Source organism: Artibeus jamaicensis, unplaced genomic scaffold (assembly GCF_021234435.1).
Source record: "Artibeus jamaicensis isolate MK-2021 breed Jamaican fruit bat unplaced genomic scaffold, CSHL_Jam_final scaffold_847, whole genome shotgun sequence".
Taxonomy (NCBI): Eukaryota; Metazoa; Chordata; class Mammalia; order Chiroptera; family Phyllostomidae; genus Artibeus; species Artibeus jamaicensis.
Window position 1 is genome coordinate 6,788,448 of NW_026522057.1, and position 13,864 is coordinate 6,802,311.

The 13,864-nt window shown below is 53.1% G+C and overlaps 1 long non-coding RNA gene across 1 annotated transcript; it reads right to left on the reverse strand.

Moving 5' to 3' along the window:
• Positions 1–956: 956 nt before the first annotated feature.
• On the reverse strand, positions 957–9,838 carry LOC128626649 (uncharacterized). Its single transcript, XR_008390634.1, has 4 exons — positions 9,625–9,838; positions 9,239–9,359; positions 2,695–2,919; positions 957–1,075 (listed from the first exon to the last, which is right to left on the reverse strand). It is a non-coding gene; the product is annotated as an uncharacterized LOC128626649 (long non-coding RNA).
• Positions 9,839–13,864: the final 4,026 nt, after the last annotated feature.

Genomic DNA, 13,864 nt, shown 5'->3' on the forward strand with positions numbered 1-13,864 from the left:
ACACCAGAGCTGCCTAACTGGTCTTCCCGCACTCGTCCCTGCACAGGGACCCATCTCTAGACCCTGTCAAGTTCATCATCAAAGAAGCTGCCAAAGTCATCTTTCAGAACTGCCCCTCTGAGTGCATCCCATCCCTTCAATGGCTTCCCACGCCCCAGAGGATGGAATCGAAGCCCCTTGGTCCTCCCGGGTCTGGCTGCACCTCCCTCGCCTGTTCAATCACTTAGCTCTCCCTCCACCCACGTTATTTATTCTTCAACACCAGCAAACAAGTGTCTTGCCTCCACTTGTGCCTTTGCTCTTGCTGTATAGCCTTTGCCTGAAATGCCTTTTCTCCCCTCTCCCATCTCCCTTCCCTGCATATCCTCTAAGATGTAAATTAAGATGGTTCAATAGATGATTCCTTTTAGCACTAACATTTCATTATTCTAATGCTAAGAAGGCCTTCTGGATTTGACGGTCACCTTCTCTCTTCATGGGACCCTGTAAGGATGATCAGGAATCCTGTACTTCATCATTTTATAGACAGAAAATCTAAAGCCCGGAGAGGGAAAGGGACCTGCCCCAAATTGCGCAGCAAGTCAGTGGCAGTGCCAGGACAGGACCCAGACACCTGCCTTCCAGCTCGGGGCTCTTTCTCTGCAACACGCTCTTCAACCTGACAACCCCCGCACCTTCCCACCCACCCGCCCACTGCAACACTTACATCCTCACCACAACCAGCCCTGCCCACCCTGACTTATCTCCTCACACGCAAGCCAGGCTCTCGCCTTTCCTGCCTTTGCCATGGCTGCAGTGAGGCCATTCCCTCACCTTTATTCAACTGCCAGGGCCCTCCACCTCCAGGGAGCCCATCCTGGTTATCAAACCAAACCCATCCATGCCCCACACCCTTCCCCAAACCCCCCATATTTATTAGAACCCAGTAACTGGGGCTCAGTTCACTCACAGCCATCAGGACCTTGTTTCATCTCTCCAGGTAGGATGTCCACTCCTCAGAGCTGGCTGATGTCTCCACATCTTCTTTGTTTTCCTCTGCCTCCTCCTCCTTTCACACCCCCAGCTCCATACATAACTGCTCAGGGTAACAAAGTATAGTGAAAAGAGGGTGACGTCTGAGGCCCAGTCAATGGAGGTTCAAATCCCAGTTCTGTACAGCCCTGACTGGTTGACCTGAATCCATTTGAGCCTCAATTTTCCTTATCTGAAAAATGGACTGAATGAGTTCAGTCCCCACCAGCGTTGTTATGAGGACTGAATGAGTTCACCTATATCTCAGGCCCAGCACTTAGTAGGCTCTTAATAAACATATATTCGTTCCCTTCCCAACAGCATCCCCAACGCACTTGGAGATGACAGCCGCTGTGGGCTGGGAAGTGACAGAGGCGTGACCACTTCCCTTACTCCCACCCTCAGCAGGCTGTGAGCAGCCTGTGTGCAGAAGCAGGGGGCGCATCCAACCCCAGTCCTCACCCCCAGCAACATGCTTTAACCTTCCTATCACAAATGCCTCGCTTATTTCAGTATCATCCGTTTACTTCTCCGTTTGTGAAAAAAAATTGCAAAAACAGATTTAAGAGGAAAGGAAGTATTTAACGAGTAAAACTGTCTTCAGCCCTGCTTCTTTCTCAGGAAGAAGTGGCTGTGATTCTGGCACGAGAGGGAAGCTCAACAGCTTCCCTTCACTGCAGCTGCCAGAAGTGCGTTTCAGGGGGAAGAGAACCTCCCAATTAAGCAGTACACCTTTGAGCCAGGCACTCGCTTCCTGTGCTGAATGCAGCTTGGCAGGTGACACCCCAGCTCATGTGGGGATCCAGCCCCACTGGGAGCAACTGCAAGGCCTGCTGTGCCTACCGGTCTCCAACACGGGAGAAGCAGCCCTGCCAGGCCCTGGCCAACCACTGACCACCGGGTTAAGGGCACTGAGACGGGGTTGGGGGGCGGTGTGGGATACACCTAGCCAGTGGTGGCCAAGGGGACCAGGACCTCTCCCAGTTTCAGAATATTCAGGGACCAGCACTTCCATCTCCCCCAAATAAGGGCAGTGTGACATAAAGATTGGATCCAGGGCTTGCTGCTCAAACAAAAGTTCTGAAAATCTGCAACCTCTTTCTCTCCTTCGATGATGTCATGTTAGAGGGCTGCTCTGGATGGAATCCAAGGGTCGAACTGCAGAAGGGCTCTGCTCCTCTAAGAACTACCCCCCACCAAAAGAGAAAAAAAAAAAAACAGAGGAAGAACTGAAAAAAACAGAAGTGCACATGACCTTCAAATACAAACAATAGTGACTACCCCATGGCAGAGAGCAGGCCAGGCCAGGATGGTGGCCCCACTCCTTTGTGGAAAACCTCATACCTCTATTGATGTATCCCACTGACTCATACTGAACTTAATGGGCCATGACTACTAAATCTTTCTCTCATGAGCTGCTGTTCCTCTCTACAATTTTTCCTGTAGCCAAGATGGGTCCCACCATTTATCCCTGTGACGTTTCAGCACTTTGTCAATCCAGCCCATTGAGATCCTTCTGGGTCCTCATTCTGCCCTCTGACTTTTTCTCTGTCCTACCATGTCCTACTATTATAGGCCTGCCCCCACTCCTTATGTCTTCTCCTGGAAACTTGGCATGTATTGGTCAGAACAGCGTAGAAGGCAGAGCCCCGCAGCAGCTGCTAAAGCCCTTCACAGACTGACCTGGTTCCACTTATGTGAATACTCCATGGCTACTGTTCAGCCAGATGGGAGGCCCCTCTGCACCCTAAGGGCCACTATCATGTCCTCAGGAGTCATGAGAAACCCTGTCCTGTGTCTTAGGAGGCAGCATGATATCACAGAGAGGATCCAATAAGCCCAGGCTGGGATCCCGGCTGCACTGGTCTTGGGCCAGTCACTTGACTTCCCAGAGATTCAACTGCTCATCTGCAAAATGAAGACAGTCAGGTTTAATGCACAAACTTGTGAAGATTAGACAATGTATCGAAGTATATCCAGCACACAGTAGGTGCTCAATAAATCGATTCTGCTCCTCTCCACTCAAGCTCAGTTTCTTCACCCACCACCCGTGGCTGTTGAGGACAGAGAAGAGGCACCTGGCCTCGGTCAGCCCACGTTAGCTCCAGGGGTCACTGTCTTCTCCTCCAAGCATCACGGGTGCCACACAACTTCGACATCAGCCACAACCCTGGGTCCTTAGTATGTGGATTCCTGTCAAGGCAGTCTTCCTTTCCTGGATCAGTGTGGGGTTTTTTAAGTAAAATACTAACAATAGTAATAACAGTTTAATCCTTTCAGTCCCACTATGAAATAAAAAGTAGCCCATTTTGCCTAGGAGGACACTGGGGTTCAAAGGTTAAATAGCCTTTCCAAGGTCACACAGCTGAAAAGGTAGAAGCTAAATGAGAGCTCTGTCTGACCCTGAACACCAAACTCTCAACCTTAGGCATTATTTCCTAAATATTGGCCTAGAGGGGCCTCTGCCTCTGGCCCTCCTGCACCTGCCTTACGGACCTCAGCCCGAAGTCCACTTGGTGGAGCACCTTTGGGTCCCGATACTGTGATCTGCAGGGATGGCCACTCCCCATCCCCCAGCAGCTCTGTGACCACCGCCTCCACATAGAAAGGGACTGGACTGAGGCACGGACCCCACTGCTCCCTGAAGACTGGGATCAGGGGGCTGACCTCTGAAGCCATGTCCTAAGCTTCTTGACACCTGGGCCCTTGACTCCTGAGCAGCAGGCCACCCTGGACCCAGCCCTTCATCAGACCCAGTGACCAGCTGCAGACCCTGATGCCTCTGAACCACCCACTGCCTCCTAGACCCCCAGTTGCCAGGCTCCCCACCCGCCCAAGAAGCACCCAAAGCCTCCTCTCAATCAAGACTGTGCGTCCAGAGTATTTGGAGTACACATCCAGCCACCCAGCATGGCTGCCCACCACTGACCACCAGTCTTCACCCTTTCCCAAGCCTGGGGCCCAGGTCTGCCCGTGGGGAAAGGAGGGAGTGACCCCACGGAGCTGCCAGGGCTGGGGCTCAGGCCTGTGGCCACCAAGGGGGCAGCCAGCCAAGGAAAGGATTCCCAACGACTCCGAAGGAAGCCACCCGTGGATCTGTTCGCAAACCCTCAACCACGTCCGGGCAGGGAGCCCAGTCCCTGAAGCCCCGATCAGAGAACTGCTCCCGGGCCTCAGAGGACAGGGCTGCGGAGCACACTCGCTCTCTTCCCAAACGCAGTCACCCCACAGTCAAAACACAGCCCTCGCCAGTCGCACCACCACGAGCACTCGCTTTACAAGGCCGTTCATTAAAAAATAAAAATTCAAAAGTCCCCTCATGCCCTCGCTCCACAGACAGAAACCCACCCACTCATGCGATAAATACTGATTAAGCACCTGCTACATGCCAGACACACTTCTAGGCACGCGGGACTCACCAGTGGCCAAACCAGACGATGGCTCGACCCCTGGTGAAGCCTCTCATTCCGACAGGGAGAAAACAGCACAAAATAGACGTGAATCACTAAATCATTTAGTGCGCTGAAGGGGGGTAAGGGCAAAAGAAACCATACCACAAGGTAAGGGGGTAGAGCACTTGGGAGGGGCAGGTAGCAATTTTAAGTAGGGCGGCTGAGGCCTCACTAAGAAAGTGACACTTAGGGTGCAGGACAGCCTCGGGTGTGTGGCCGACAGCCCCCGCCGTATGGGGCGGCCCGGCTCTCCATGGATTCCTGCATCAAGTCAGATACTCCCTGGCGCAAACACCCGAAGACCCACTGAAGATTCCAAACGCCATGGACTCGGCACTCATGACAGGGAGGCTGACAAATGGCACCAAGTCAGCGGAATGATCACGGGACCCCACCGCCTCTTCCATCCAGTGCGATTTTTTCTTCCCGCCCCAAGGACCGTCTAACCCTCCTATCTCTACTCTACCGACTCCACCTCCCTTCCTGACACTCTAAAGTCTACTCTCCCACCCTCAGAACGCCACGGAAGGTAAGCAGCACTCTCTCTCTTTAAAGGTCACCTTCCCTTTCACCTCGTTTTCCCTACTTCCTCTGCACGCTGGTGAGATCAACTCCCCCGGTCCACAAATGGTGTTTTATGACTAACCACATTTTTTAGGGGAAAACAGCAGCACTTAAGGGAACTCTTGAAGAAGGTGCTAAAGTTACTCACTCATTCATTTGCTCACTCATTCATAAGCATTTACCGAACATCCGCCATGCCGCTGTGCTGTGCGCCGGAGGCGGTTCCCTGGGCGGGGTCCAGGCACGGACAACACAGCTGCGATTCCTGCCCGCACAGAGCTCACACCCTGGCAGGGAAAAAGAAACCTTGAGCAAAATAGATACAGTACCCGCCCCCCGCGCCGGCTTATCTGAGGTTTTGCTTTCCACAGGTTCAGTTATTCGTGGTCAGTCATGGCCCAAAAGTATTTAATGGAAAATTCCGGAAATAAACAACTTACACGTTTCAAATTGCATGGTGTTTTGAATCTCCCCTGTCTTTGCCCTGCATACCCACGCTGCACGCACGCGCTGCCAGTAGCTGCGGTCAGCAGACCAACTGGTCACCGTGGTGCTCGTGTTCAAGTCACACTCTTCTACCTCACGGTGGCCCCAAAGTGGAAGAGGAGCAATGCTGGCAGTTCAGACAGGCCAAGGGCAAGCCACAGTGCGTACCTGCGTGCAGGAAAAGACACAGCACACACAGGCTTCGGTGCTGCCCGGGGCATCAGGCGCCCGCTGGGACCTTGGAATGTGGCCCCCTGGACAAGGGGGTCCACTCTGAAAAAACAGTGTGTTCGTGGTGGTCAACGTGACGGAGAAGATTGAAGCCGAGAGGGAGTAAGAAGTGGGGAGGGGCGCGATTTTAAGCAAGGATGGCCTCCTGTCTTCTTGAATTTTGTCACTGAGCAAAACACACCCACAGGATGGTCCCCACACATACCATCACACACACACTAGACTCAACACCAACATGGGCACATGCACATCCTCTCTGCTATGAAGAGTACACTCACACAAACACACCCACACCTGTACACACAGATACACACACCACACCTAGGCATGAGCATGCATGTAGGCACACTCGGCACACACACACACACACCCAAGCCCAGCTCACTCGGACGTAAGAGAAACCCACCCTCCAGATGACACACAGAGACTGGAGAGTCAGAGCTGGCAGGACCCTCGGCAGCCAGAAGGAACTGAACTGGAGAGACACCAGCCCCCCCCAAGGCCAGCAGCAGGCCGCTGACGGTGGGCCTAACTCCAGGCCGGCCCCGCCCACAGACCATCACCCTCGGCACCCAGCAAAGGCGCCCACGCTTGTGAACACCCACAGATAAGCACACAGCCTTGCGCGCAGGAACTCACATGCAGACACACATTCGCTCATTCACTCATTCCCATCTTCCAGGCAACACAGTGCAGTGAGGTTTGAAGGGCTTCTTCAAATTTCGGCATTGCTTGTCCACATCACCCTTCCCCACCCACCCCACAGGTCCCAGCTGCTCTGGCCACCACCACGTTTTCCTTCCGCCCTAACCTGCAGCCGGGAGTTCCTTGGGTGGCATGTACATGCATGCAAGAGAATCACATGTGAGTGTGTACACATGTGGTCTGCAGATGGGCCAGACACTCACGTATGCGGGTATTCACACAGGGGACTTTGCCAGGTGTGAGCACCTCCATGTGCGTACGCAGGTGTGTGTCTGTGTGTGTGTGTGCATGCTCCCAGGAAGACAGGGAAATTTATCATCTAAATCTGGCTTCTCCAGGGGATGAAAGCAAAGTTCTGGTTTAAATCACGCCAGCACGGGCAGGAGGGGTTCCCTGGCCTTACGTGATTATCTGCGCTGTGCAGCCAGCAACCCGTCAGTGGGGAGTCATTTGTTGTCTCCAGGCCCCTGGGACCCGCGAGGACTGTTCCAGGAGCTGGAGACCCCAGAGTGCAGCAGCAGTCACGTGCCTGTCCCAGTGCTGGGGGTGGGGGCAGGGAGGGGGCTGGCACCCAGCTCGGCTTCCTCATCTACAGAAAAGCAGAGGAACCCACAGGCCAGAAGGAAGCCTGAGCACTTCTTGGCCTGGATAGAGACAGAGGGTCCAGGCAAGAGGTAGCCCTGGCCCCAAGGCAGACCCTGCCCTGCCAAGCTATTCAGTGGCCAGGGAAATACCCTCGGAACTCCAGGAAGTCAGAGCCTTTGGCACCCCGAGTTTGCCTGACGTTTCTCCCTGTGACAGCCACCTCCGCCCTCCTCTCCGTCTCTTTTCCTTTCTTCTCGTTTCTGTGTTTCTGTGTGTTTGCTCTTTGTCTCTCCCTGTCTCTGTCTGGGATTCCTTTATGTCTTTGTGTCTGAATGCCTGGCCTTCTCTCTCCATCTGTCTGTCTTGCACTCCAAGTCTCTTTATCCACCCTAACCTCAAGACTTCCCTTTGCTGCCCTGTCACCCGTAACCTTGTTGGTAACACGTCATACACCTCCCAGACATGTTATCACCTCTGAGCCTCTCATCATTTTGAGGGACAGAAAGAGTCTGGGAGAGGAGGGAATAGAAATCCCATTTGATGGATGAGGAAGCTGAGTGCCCAGAAGGGTTGCCCAGGTCTACACAGCTGGCATGGAATTAAAAATCCGGATGCGTTTCCCCTGCAATGACCAGCCTCCCATAATTCCCTGTCACCTACAAGCAGGAGCAGTTCTCCCCAGGACCCCCTTCCAAAGGGAAAAGAATATAAGAACCCAGTGCCACAAAACAGCGCATCCCAGCCCCACCACTAAAACTGCCTTCAACTCGAGGTCCTAGAAAACACGAGAACTGAGACAGGACTCGGGATGTCCTCCTAGGGACACCCCATCCTAACCCCACCCTCCCCCACAGACAGGATGCCCAAGTCGGAAGTGTCTACACATTTCACATTCCCCAGGCCCACTGGGTGCACCGGCTTCCTGCTTCTTGAGTAGGTGCTTCTTGAGATCTCAGTCTTCCCATCTGCACAATGGGGATGAGGAGGTTACAATGCTCACACTGCTGAGCTAGGCTCCTGCTCTAACAAACACAACAGCTCCTCTCCCTCCCTAGGACCATGATCCCTAAAAGACCTCTGGCTTCAGCCACCAAGAGCCCTCGGCCACCTTTGGAGATCTCTCTGGTTCCCTGGGCCCAAACCAGCTTTGCCCACATGTACTGCTGGGCAGCCACCGGGAAGCCACAGGCCCAGAGATGGAGCCCCACCTGCAGCAAGGTCCCACGGCCTCCCAAAGCCTCCACGGCTGCCTCCAGCCCCCGCCCGAGAGGCGTCAGCACCAACGACCCGCCAGGGCCTGCCCATTTTCCTTTCTTTTCATTGCCGGCTCCGCACAGTTATAGAACCAGGTCTCCACAGAGTAATTTACTGGCAGAATCTCTCCCAGAATCCAGCTTGAAACCAAGCTGTAAAAACAGCTTCGAGTGTAAATAATTCATGCAGACAATATGACTTTTTTATGTAAATTCGGTGCATTAACCCTCTATTATAATGATGGACGACAGATAGGGGCGGCGTTGCCTTGGTAAGAGCTAATGGATGGCCGCCATAAATTCACTGCACATTTTATTGTGTTGCTGGAAATTGTGCCTTCGGGCAATGCTGTTTACTTTTATGTAAAACTCTAGGTTCCCTAAATATTACAAATATTTTACATCCAGCTCCTCAGCATTTGGGCTCGGCCCACAAATCAGGCTTTCTCCATGTGAGTTGTAATTAAAGGTTTGTTGTTTTTTTTTTCCCTGGGACAATTATCTCCTACTATAAAGAGAAATATTTTCCCCCTTTAGATGTTCCGTCATTGACTTATTAACAAACCCTTTGAAGAAGGAGGTTGTGAGCGACCGGCTGTAGTACTTGGGACGAGTGGGTCAGCAGGAGAAGGGGCGCTGTGGGCACGGAGGCTCCGTGGCTGGCTGCTCCGTCTGGCCGCCACTCCGGTTTATTTACACATATGATATTCTGGGCCTTCCTCCCCCCTCTTCCTTTCTATAATTCATGACCACTTTAGCAGGGTAATTCCTCCAGCCACCTTTGCAAGAGATTGGCCCCTTTCAAGCCCCCTCCACACTCCACTGGGGATGTAAACAGCTGGGCCTTATGCCCAAGAGAGAGGGTCAGAAGTGGAGTCTTCACAGCTGGCTGCCCACACACGAGCTGATTCATCCCTCCTTGGCCGCTACCGCTCACAGGGCCCAAAGCACCTTGCACGGGTTGGGGTCTTCTGCACTGATTCTCCGTCGATCCAAAGCGCCAGAAGTGCCCTTTAGTTCAGTCCCTGCCCAAGCGGAGGTCATGAAGATGCCACTGAGTCTTGCACTTGGTCTGGGGAGAGGAAGGCAGAGGATCTCAGAAGCCTTTTAATGAAGGGAGGCAACAGCTGGAGCAGCAGCCCTCTTTAAAAATAATCCTCACACTTGTTTATTATTGTCATTAATATTAATGGTATGCTGTTAATATTCATATAGCTGCATTAATATCGTCCAGGAGCACCTGGGATCTCTAAACACCCCTAATGGCATGTGGATTCTGCTTCCAGGGCCCCCACCTCCCTGTCAGTCCCTCCCCACAGGCAGGATACCCATCTTACACAGATTTTTAAGCCATACTACTCTCTGATTGGCAGCTGCCTTTGGAAACCCAGAGCCAGGCAGGATTAGGAGCCACCTCTGAGTCCCAGGGCTTTTGCTGGGCGAATGGGACTACCAGTCAGGGATGCTGGATATCTCCTGCCTCTCCAAGGGGCACAGGAAGGTGTCTGTCAAAGGTGACTTGAGAAAGAAAGATAATTCATTTCCCTGCAACAGCTCAATTTCCTGCAGAGTCAAAAAGAGACACATTGGTTAAAAACAAAGATGAGATATCATTTTTCACCAATTAGATTGGCAAAGATAACTATAATAATAATAATGGCAACAGCAGCGACCAGCCCTCCACACTACTCTTACTGAGTCTTCGTGACAACCCCCCGTTTATTCCTTATGGGATCACAAATTCGTAAAATATTTGTGGAGAGCAATTTACAATATATGAATGACTAAATGCAAACTCTGCTTACCCTGGCCCAACAATTTCATTTTTAGGAATTTTCTGTATGTTAATAATCCAAGTACTTCTCCCTCTGAGTGAAATCCTTTCAGTTCCTCCTTATGCCTGCCCATTCTGCCTCCACCCCCTGCCTCTTGGACGCTCATCTGACAACCTCAGTGTCACCTCCTCAGAGAAGTCCTCCTTGCCTCTCAAGTCTAAGATACCTTCCTTTTCTCTCATAGCCTATACATGTCTTTCATACTATGGGTACTTTTCCTTTGTCATTGTGTCCCCTATTCATTGGATAGTTATGTGGGTAAATGCTTCAGCCATAAACCCATTGCAGAAAGTTGCTGTCTGCCCTGCTGGGGGGGTGGGCTGGATGTCCTGCCTTCCCACTGCATCAGAATCACGATTAAAGCAGGGACTGACCATGTTGTTTTATTCATCATTTCCATCCCCGGGATGGTACATAGAATACACTCTATAAGCATTTGTCGCAGGAAGGAAGGAAGGAAGGAAGGAAGGAAGGAAGGAAGGAAGGCAGGCACAAAGATATATGTACACTGACGTGGACTGCAGGGATGTTTACAAGAGCAGAGCAATCAGCGGGGGACTGGGCAGGCAAAGGGAGGGTCAGCCATACGTGTAACTCGGGCGTCAAATCCACAAGGTGGATCTAGACGCACTGACAGGAAGGGACCCGTGACGTGCTGCTGAGCAGGGGACCAGACAGGGGACGCGCGGCAGGTGCCGGCCGATCCTGCTCCGGGCGGCGTTGCAAGCGTGGAGCCTGTCTGTGCATCTTTACGCTCAGAGAGACGTCTGGAAGGACATTCACCGAAATGGTACGTGGTTAGCTCTGGATGGCAAATTCTGAGGTGATTTTCACATTTTTCTTTGAACTTTTCCACATTGTCTGAATTTTTTGCAATGAGCATATGTATCCTTTTTTTACAAAATGGTAAAGCTGCTTTCAAAGAGAAAAAAAAGTAGACATACATTGGGGAAAGATGGGGATGCCAGATGACCAGGACAGAAGCTGAGCCTGGGGGCCGCAGGGCCCTCTCCCATCTGCACGGGCTGGGCACCCCCCGCCCCACGCAACCAGGGAGGGACACTCCGGGCTGCCTGCCCTGTCGCCCTTTCTCCAGGCACCCTGTCCAGAGCGCAGCTTCTAAACAGGGGTTTCCGAATTTGATTCTTCTGACATGTTTTACCGCCTCTGAGCTGTTTTGCAAAATTCATAGCAGTTTTCGCAGGCTCCAAGCTTCCTGGGACCAATTCCATCTTGAACAATAGCGGAGTGTCTGCTCGCAGGCGAGGTCAGCCCACCCCTGAGCAGCCTCCCAGCCTCTGTGAGCCGGGACTGTGAGGCTGAGCATGAAAATACATGAGCTCGTCCTTGTCCTCGTCCTCACCCTCCCGACAAGAAGAGGGAAGGAGGGAGAATGTTACCCCCCTTCCTGGCCCTCCTGTGACCTGAGGGGACTCTCCCCCACGGAGGTGAGTGAAACAGAGTCCTTCCCAACATCCCCCTTTTCTTTCTGGATCGCATCCTGCGGGTCTCCTTACCCAAGCACCACCTGAAGCCCTGGAAACTAACTGACTTGGCCAAGCCAAGGTCACAGGGCAAGACACAGCAGGGCACAGGATCGAAGCCAGGGCCCCTTCTGCCTGCTCTGCACATGCCTTAGTTTAAAAAGGCTCGGTACCCCTTCCTTAAGATGCATCTGAGAGGTATCTGCGACACAGCCGTTACCCCAAACTAAGCCACAAGAGACCACATCCCTGGCCTCTCTTAGCCCCGGCCTCCCTCAGTCAAGATCCAGCCTTCAGTACCCAGGGGGTACTGAATCCAGGGGGAGTTCTATAAAACACAAAAGTCACCAGCCCTTCCTCTGCTTAAAAGCAGATGAGGGAATCTGTGCTCCTGAGCCTGACACTCAGAGCCTTTTGTGATACGGCCTCTGTCCTGCCTCCCTGCAGAAGGTAGAGCGATGCTTTCGCTCTGATGCTGGCCCTCCCCTCCGTAAAGGCCTTCGCTGGCTCCCCACTGCCCTGGATACGCACAGACAACCCACTCCAGCCTCCCCCTTTCCAGCAACTCGCTCCTGGTCCCCAGCCACTTCCCATGGGTCAGGCTGTGCCACGACTCCGTGTCTGCGCCCCCTCGCTGGCTCACCCTCCTCAGCTTCTTCATCTGCTTCACTGTCCGACTCATCCTCCAGGATTCCGTCCAACCACCGCCTCCTCAGAGACACTGTCCCTAGCTCCTCGCCACCCCTATCAACTCCTTGGAGCTGAACAACGGTCCCCGAAACACCCTGTGTTTTCACCCTGTTAACCTTGCTGGTCACTGCCTGTCTGTGGGTCCGTCTCTCCCACTGCTCTGGGAGCTCCTCAGGTGCAGGGCATCCAGTGCCCGGTGAACGTTTACATTGTTATTACAGGAAAGGCAGGTTTCATCAGTCCCGGTTCACAGACGGGTGAACTGAGGGGCGAAGAGGTAGAGAGACTGTCCCCAGGTCACAGAGCAAAGGGCGGAGGCAGGGTTTAGCCCGGATGTCACTGATGTCACTGTTTCCGGCGGCTGTTCTTTCCACTGCATCACAACTTCACTTCAGAACCACCTGAGCAAGCACTTCATACAACAAACACACACACTTCCACATCTGTAGGAATGAGCATGAGAATATCCAAATGTGTGCAGAAACGCACATCACCCCACTAACACACAGATGCACACACAAATAGCAGACCCCACGGAGCACCTATGTACACATAAGAACTTAAATACTTTGTGCATGTATGCACACACATGCATAACCCACATGGATGCACACCAACACACACGAACCTGTACCCAGGCATGCGTACACAAGTGTGCACATACATGTGCAGACATGTAGCTCCATGCACACACCACTGTTCCAACTGCACCCACTCATGGACATGCCCATAGGCACACAGAAATGCACATATGCACAGTGCAGAGATGTACATGTATGAAACCACACTCCTATGCAGCCGTACCCAGACTAACAGGCAGCAACACAGACGCAGGCACACACTAATATGAACACGGGCAGCACACGAGCGTGAACACATGAGAACAGAGACGTGCCCACCGACCCTCACAAGCAGCACACATACCAGCCGGCGTACACAGGCACACACATGCAGACGCGTTCCCCAAGACATGCTAGCGAACGGAGCGGGTCAAACGGAGCTGTCTGCTAGGGGCGGGGGCCTGTCTGAGGTACCTCGGGGCGCTCACATTTTTGCAGCTCAGGAAGGCAGCTGACATACCAGCCCGGCTGTGATGGTATTTTGCATAAATGCTAATGTATTAATTACCATGTACAGTACACAGAGCTGCCATTTAAAAGAAAAAGTTAAGACTTTCTAATTCAAAAGCCCCATGTGGGGTGGGGGTGGGGGGCCTGCCCTACGCTGGTGGGAGCTGGTAGGGCAGCCAGGCCACGCCCACTGTCCCTACCTGCAGGCTTCCAACCCAGCCTGCCTGGGTCAGCCAGCAGGACCTCGGCCTCCGGGGTCCGGGTGCTCTCTGGGGGCTGTGGCACACAGGAACCCCTGGTCTGGAAGAGGGATAGGGGCACGTGGAGAGCAGGTAACGCCTCAGCTGACGAGGGGTGGTCCCTGGGGGGGTGGGGGGAGCGGTAACTGGGGCAGAAGTGGGAGCCAGGGTGGATGGACAGCCAGCACGTTTCTTCTCCCCATTCAGTCCGTCCTCTGCACAGCAGCTGCAGTAACCTTTAAACCAGAGCACCGGATTA